This window comes from Patagioenas fasciata, chromosome 2, assembly GCF_037038585.1.
Source record: "Patagioenas fasciata isolate bPatFas1 chromosome 2, bPatFas1.hap1, whole genome shotgun sequence".
In the NCBI taxonomy this organism is placed as follows: Eukaryota; Metazoa; Chordata; class Aves; order Columbiformes; family Columbidae; genus Patagioenas; species Patagioenas fasciata.
The window spans coordinates 68820252-68827882 of record NC_092521.1 but is presented as its reverse complement, the minus strand read 5'-3'; positions in this window follow the sequence as shown (position 1 = coordinate 68827882).

The window sequence follows — 7631 nt, the reverse complement described above, 5'->3', positions numbered from 1 at the left end:
CCCAAAACACTGGTGTTAGCAGAACTCTGACTTAGGGCTGGCAGCATGTCTACCATGTAGTCTGAAGGAACACAGAACTCTTTCGATACTGAAATCAACTTACCTGGTGAAACTGAGTGGCCTATCACAATCTGATCAATCATCTTGATACTGTTTCAATGGATTCTGACAAGCAGAGTAAAAAAAGCTTGACCTATTAATGGCCAGTAGGTGACAAAGAGGCCTTGTAGCTGAACGTCGGTGCTCTGAGAGTGTACAATCACTCCAGATCGTCATTCAATATGCTATGAAAACCACAGCCTTCGTGAGCAGTATTCACAGAGCCGGCCAAGGCTTCCTGCTCAGCGACACATGAACGTACCTTCTGGTTATGAAGTAAAAAGAGCTATCTGAGCATGTGGTCAGATGAAATTTCATCTGGAAGTGCCAGTACTCATCTGGAATTGAAAAAGAATCATGCTGAGCCAATTACCGTCAGGACCAGTATCAAGCAAGGGTGTCCAGTGTCATCAAATCAATCCATTCTGCAACCTAGAAAAAGATAACTATGGATTCCACCAGAGCAAATGCCACAATGTGGCAAAACCAGGTTTCCACATTGTCCTTTGCTGATGATTTGGTCCTGCCAATTAGCACATGGGAGGTGATGCAAAACACCGTTTCCCTTGTAGAAACCTTTGTCTGAGTACACTGATCTGAAAACTCCATCGGGAGAAAAGTCGTGGCTTTTTCATCAAACCCACCCAAGGAGCCTTATACAATCAACGATTGCAACCACTGGAAAGTGTTCAACATAGCCCAAACACAATTGCTCCAGAAGACTCTGAGAAATACCCTGGATTGAAAATCGACTTCTCAATTGGGACATCCAAATTTGAATATTAAAAACTGATTCTTGGTGTTCTAACATAGGAAAAGCTCTGTCAAAACCTCTACAGAAAGCTCACAGCTTCGAAGACCTGCGCTGTACCAAGACTCACATACTTGGTCAACCATGCAGACATGAAGGGTACAGTCTGGACTTTAGCATCAGAAGGGCTGTTAAAAAATGGTAACACCTCGCAGCTTGTACACGTGATAGCCTGTACAACCGTACAACGACACTAAGGGTGGTCGACAAGTCATCTGCATGACAAACTTTATTACAAATGGACAAGCGAAGTCATAGAATATAATCCTACTCACAAGGTACCACTGTCTGAGAAATTACTGTGGAAGGAGTTGTGCAAACAGGCTGATGACAGGCAGATTATGAATAGCCAATGGAGAAAGTGAAAAGATGAAACTTTACTGGTAAAATAGCCCTGAAATTGCTAACTACTGTTTATAATACTAATGGCAACAACCAAGCAACTGAAACTAAATGGTGCTTCTGGAAGCAAAGAGTCTGTGGAAGAGTTTGAAGAGTGCAGAGGGACTGTGAGACCTGATGTGATGGCCATTCACTGTTGTGCACCCCAACAACCCTGTGGTGCAGGCTGATCCCAGCCTGAGCCATCCAGCTGCTGGAAAAATGCCCCTTCACCCTTCTCTTGATAACTGCTCCCATGCATTGTGTTTCTACAACACCTCTCTTCTGAAGTTGATTTACACAATCAGAACAAAATCCTCAGCTAAATTGGTTGGTGCTTCATATTATTAAACATGACCTCCCCATTGTGGCTAATGACTCTTCTAGACAGCAGCCTCAGCAGCACCGTCGTACCCTTGAGCATGTCTCTGATGCTACATGGTCAGAGCTCACTGGTCCAAAAATGATTGAAGCATAATAACAAGAAAAATGAGGAAAAAAAAGGTAGTGTTTGATGACCAAGAGAGAATGAACTTGCCTCTGCCAAAATGAGTATTGCAGTAGACCTCTATGCAAAGGTGTCATGCAGGAGTTGGATGTAGTTCAGCAACCTATTAGCATCTCATTGTATACTAGGGCACTGGAAAAGGAAACAGGAACAACCTCGATTAAAGAACACTGTTCATTGCTTAATGAATATGGCAAGCAACAACCTACAGTTGCCAACATGTTTTGCTGCCTGCTAGAGATGCATGTGGTGAGAAAGATCCAAGCAATAGCACTTTACGGGCTAAGAAATTAAGGATGACGCTGGCCATGGTGAGAACAGATCTTCACAGAAGCATTTCAACACCTGTGCATCTTGCCTGTAGTTCCCCCCAAAGAGATTCCAAAAATGAAAAGTGTTCATCAGATATGAAAGCAATATTTTGGAAATCTTCTGAATGTATGCAGTGCAACATTAAGGACAGCATGTCTCCCTCCCTGGTCTCAACAAGAAGAGAAAAACAAAGAAGGATTATGCTGCTGGAGCTGGTATTACTCCAGTGAAGTATTTATGTACAAAGCTGAAGTAGTACACAAGCTACCAGTAAGTATGAAGATCGTTCCTGCTTCTGGAAGATAAAAAGGAGAAAAGTTCCAGATGAGCATCAGTGTCAGCTCAGTTTTGGATGAACTACAGCAGACACGATGTTCATAGCTTGTTCCTTTTAATTTTTCTGCGGCTAAGGACACTTTCACAAAAAGCATGGAATATTCTTAGGCATGTCAGAATCCTGAAGGAAATTCCCTGACACCATAAAACCACTCCAGTACAGAATGCTTGTGGAAGTCATTGCATATGACATCCTACCACTGTTGCGTTCCCGATAGCCTGAGACAGAGTTTCAATGACAGCTCGGTGCTGCCCTCTTTCTCCTCTGCAGCAATACTTGCTGACACGAAAGGACTTCTTCCCCATCTGGAGAAGTTTACAATCACATGGAAAGAGACTTAGCCTCCAAAGCCTATTGGACTTCTCCAAAGGCTTCAAGGTAATGCTGCTTGAACTTCTGTGGGCCTCCAACGGCAGCCTTGAAGCACGCATGGGAAATTAAATCATGCCAGCTGAGGAGCCGTGTCTTTTGGTAACTTATTAGATACAGTTTGAGAACAACAGAGCATAAAACTTAGATCAAGTTAAAGATCCACAGAACATTTCTTGGCAAGGTAAACTCCATAACCGCCTACTGTTGATTATTAATCTTCAAACTAAGTGACTCTGAAACATTTCACCTGCATATCTCCTGTTCTAATATGATCATTAGGCTGGGGATTTTGAGTTTCCTCCTTAGCCCAGGGTTCAGTGCTCCCTCTTTGCATAGCTGCTCAAGGATTTTGTCCATTGGCAGCTCGTAAAAGAATTTTGTATTTTCACCACATATCTTAAAACATGATCCAAGCAGATTTTTCCAGAGACAGTCTGTCAAAGAGAGCATATCATTTAACCTCTGGATTTCCTTCTTCTTCTTCTTCTTCTTCTTCTTCTTCTTCTTCTTCTTCTTCTTCTTCTTCTTCTTCTTCTTCTTCTTCTTCTCCTTCTTCTTCTTCTTCTTCTCCTCCTTCAGTTCTATTACATCTTTGCCACTTTATGGTTCTGAATGAGAATTCTGTGCCTTAGGAATTTGGCTCTATAGTTACCACTCTTTTTACATTTCCATCTTTTCCTGTTTTAGGCTTATCACACAATCAAGAGTACTTGTGATTGCTTGGACTACAAGGTAGAAGCTGACTGAAAAAAGTTATTAATGCTGGTGAGATATTGCATAGAATCACTAGCGTAAGAGATTTCATACAGTATCTGCTAAAGTACTAAAAAGGGTCAGAAAACAATGCAGTTAATCCTAATAGTATGGGATATTGTAAGGCAAGATTAGAGAACAAACTTGGTATTTATGATTAATTAACTTTAGCTGCAACTCTCTGTAAATGTCACTCTGAAAATATCTGCAGAGTTACAGACTTATCCTATGTCACATCAGGCATGATGGGATCACAAAGAGAAGACGTTATTGTATTTCATTCCTAAAACGAGGACTGGATGCAAACCACATATATTGCCACTGCTCTCTGCTTTTCTTAATATATTCAAATTAAAGGAATTTGGTTTCTTAAGGAACAGGCTTCTGCCCTGTCTTGCTGGCTGTGCTTTGTCCTGCCCTTCACAGGACTCAGCCAGAAGACATTCCCCCACAGCAGTCCCATCCAGCCCATGGTGGAGGGCAGAAGACAGGTGCTTCAGCCAGGTCCTTCAGTCAGTCAACTCAACTCGATCATGAGAGAGAAGAACCTGTCCGGATGTGCGGATGACTTCCTGCAGGATGAGAGAGCTGTGCTGCCCGAAAGTCCCTGGGCCGGGACAAAGAGAGATGCCCCGTGACAAGGTGAGAAGCAGGAGGGGCTGCTGGGTGGTCAGCCTGGGAGAGAGTGTCTGGCCCCACCTGCACCTCAGGGGATGAGGGCTTCTGTCCCAGCCAAGGACGGTTCTCATGGAGCTCTGGCTATAACAGACACAACAGGAGCTGCCTGTAGCCAGGAGCCGCTCAGCCCAGGTGGCTACCTCACCATGCCAGAACCTGGGCCCACAAAGGGAAGTGAGTGGCTCCACCTTTGCTGTTGGCTTAATTTGCATCCTTGATATCCTTTTACTGCCATTTCTTTTCTTTACTGCTACTCCCTCTCATACTCTTTCTTATCATCTTAATTGTCATGTGAGATGAAAGACATTTTCACCTAATAGAAGGAATACGCCTATGTTCTTCAACAAATGTATATATGTGTATATTCTAGTAAAATACATGACTTTTAGAAGGGGGATATTTCCATTTCCCTTTTAACCAAGTTTTTGTAAAATTGTGAGTTACTTACGAACAAGTTGGCTTACTTTTTCTTTATAGCTTCTTTAAATTTTTGAAAAAAAAGTACATTAAAAATATGGGGGCACTAGACAAAAAGACAAACACGTCGTTAGAAATGTTTTAACACCACCAATCCAATCAAAATGTAAGATCTATTTTCCCCTGCATTTACAATTAGCAATTTGCAAGTTGTGTCTTGTTTACCAGCCTATATTATGGAAGGATTGATTTTGTAGATGTTTACTAGCCATAACAAACCCTGTGGGAAGTGCCAAACATAAGCCTTGTGTTACTTGGAGAAGTTTCCCTTAGAGCAAAGGAAAGGGCTCTATCAAATATGCAAGTGACTGTGATTACTGCAAGCAGCCCCAGCTTGTTTGTCCAAGTCCACAGGGTGGCAATAGAGACAACCCCTGCGTGCGACTGCGATCATGTTCAAGCTGGTGTCACTGCTACTGCAGATCCTTCAGAAAAGGTGCTGTGGCTTCCAAGATCCTTAGCCATGCGATTACTGATAAAGAAATTTGAGCTAGATGCTATAACAGCATATTTGCTTCTGCAAATATTTAACAACTGATAGATAGCTAACAACCACTGGAACATGACATTGCCAAAGTAAGATAAACTCTGGAAAGATATTTTGGATTATATCAGTAGAATGCAGTCTGGAATGTATTTTTGAATTGTGATGGAAACTGTTTGCACATGAAACTTATCAGAGAGAAATTTTCAGATAATCCTAACACAAGTGTGAATTTATTTTATATCATATCGATTTGGCCTCATATAATTTGATTCTCAAAGAAAGGTATATTCATTCCTTTCATGTCAGTTTGTACTGTGCTTAAGAAGAAACACATTATTTTAGGTTCAATAAATTATATGCAGAATCTTAATTGTCAAAGACTTCTGATTACCTAGAGTCACTAGGTTGTAGCTGTAAGAAATGTCATCTGGATATCATATAATCATGATCTGATTCAGTTATTGATAGAGGCTCTACATACAACTTTGCAAAGCCTACAAGTCAGGGAATATAGAAATACGACACAATAAATTAGAGGAGGATGTTGGGTTTTCCTGTTTGTCTTCTGTCTGCTCTTTATTACTGCCTCATATTCCTGACAGCATGAATACAAGGGTTATCTTCCAATGATTCAGGAGGCAGAATAATATCACAGATGAGTTGTGAGCTCCTGGACCATGCAGTTTCTTGCTATTGACCACTAGGTCAATGTCTTTCTCCAAAATTGGAAGTGGAAGAGCTGCAATTTGAAAGTAATTTATTGGCATTTGTAAGTGAAAATTGATCTTTCTAGGCAAGGGAAGTACTGTAAATGTAGTCTTTTTGGACTTCAGTAAAGCAGTTGCTACTTGATCACAACTGAACGCATTAGGTGAGCTAAATAGGAAATATAAAGTGAACACAGAACTAGGTAAAGATTTGATGATAAGGGCAAGCTATGCTGAAAGCAGAAATGGTGGTCTAAGGGAAGGTTACTAAAGCAGTTCCTCAAGGATCAGTTTAGAAACAGTCTTTTGTCAGTCTTTCAGTAATGACTAAGAACAAAAAGTAGTAGCATGTTACTGAAATGCTCATTGCACAACTAATAAGTATTCACCACACTGAAAAAAATATCAGGAAGAACTGAATAGCTCAATGTACTACAGTAGCAGTAACTGGGTGAAATTTAAAATATGCTTTAGGTAACTTAGAAAAAGAAATTCTGCTGCAAGCTATGAACTATTAGTTGGAACCACCAAAGGAGAGGAAAGGTGTTGATCCAGTGTTTAATCAGGAGACAGCTCATCTGCAGAGCTGACAGGGTCATGAATAAAGCAAGTGCTATTGCTGGGCAGACTGATAGAGATTCCTCAAGTAAAGTTAAGGAAATATTAATACTTGATTACAAAGCACAGGGAAAATCCATCTGGGTTTCTGTATATAGTTGTCCAGATCAAGGATGAAGACTTTTTTTGCAACTTTTCTATTCAAGAGGTAATTAACAACCTTCTTGGGGTGTAAGAGGACCAAAATTCTAGACCAGCCTTTTAGAAATAGGGAGTATAAAAAATCAATTTGAGTCAATGTGATGAGGCTGCAAAGGGATGATGTGGTGTGTTCACCTTCTTTGGCAGGGGCTGGACTTACAAGCTCCCTTCTAGTTCTTTAGTTTGACCACCCTGTATCATTGTATGCAATGAGCCTGTCGGGTTTAGCCAACAAAATTCTTTTTTACGATATATACTATGTTAGATTTTATATATAGTATTCAGTGGCATGTACTTACCTTTTAATATCACTGAGGTACAAATGGAACAGTCTTGTCATAACTATACTGAAAGAACGAGGATGTGAGTAAAATCTGTGATAATCGTTAACCTTTTTTTTTAATGTATATTTCACCAGTGTATCATAGGGTCATTGAAAAGGTGAAGGGACCTTTGCTTTCAAGTCCGTTTACAAGAAAGATGCTATGTTCTACAGATCTTGCTCTATAATGATTAGAGACATTCAGGTAAGCAGGTTATGCTTATGATTTTAAAGGTCAGATCTTATAATCTCTTTCATTCTCCATCCTTTTTGTCAGAGCATTTAGTACAGTACGATCTCTTACAGCGAAGGACGAACACACTCCAGTAATTATCATGAAACATACAATTTTGTAAGCATACATTGTGGGAAACTGCATGTGGTGGTGATTCACAAGCAGTTTATCTTCCTGATTAAAAATGGTACAAAACCTCTGTATTCATCTTGAGGCCAGTGGAATTTTTCTTGCTCCATATTTGCTAGGGCTATATATGTATTTAAGTGAGTTTAAACAGAGGAGTGGCAATGGGTGTTTCATAACCTTATTGGTGATTACAGTTTATCTCCTGAATTACATTAGCTGAAATCAATGTCTTCTACTAGATGAACAGACTGTTCCATAAAACCT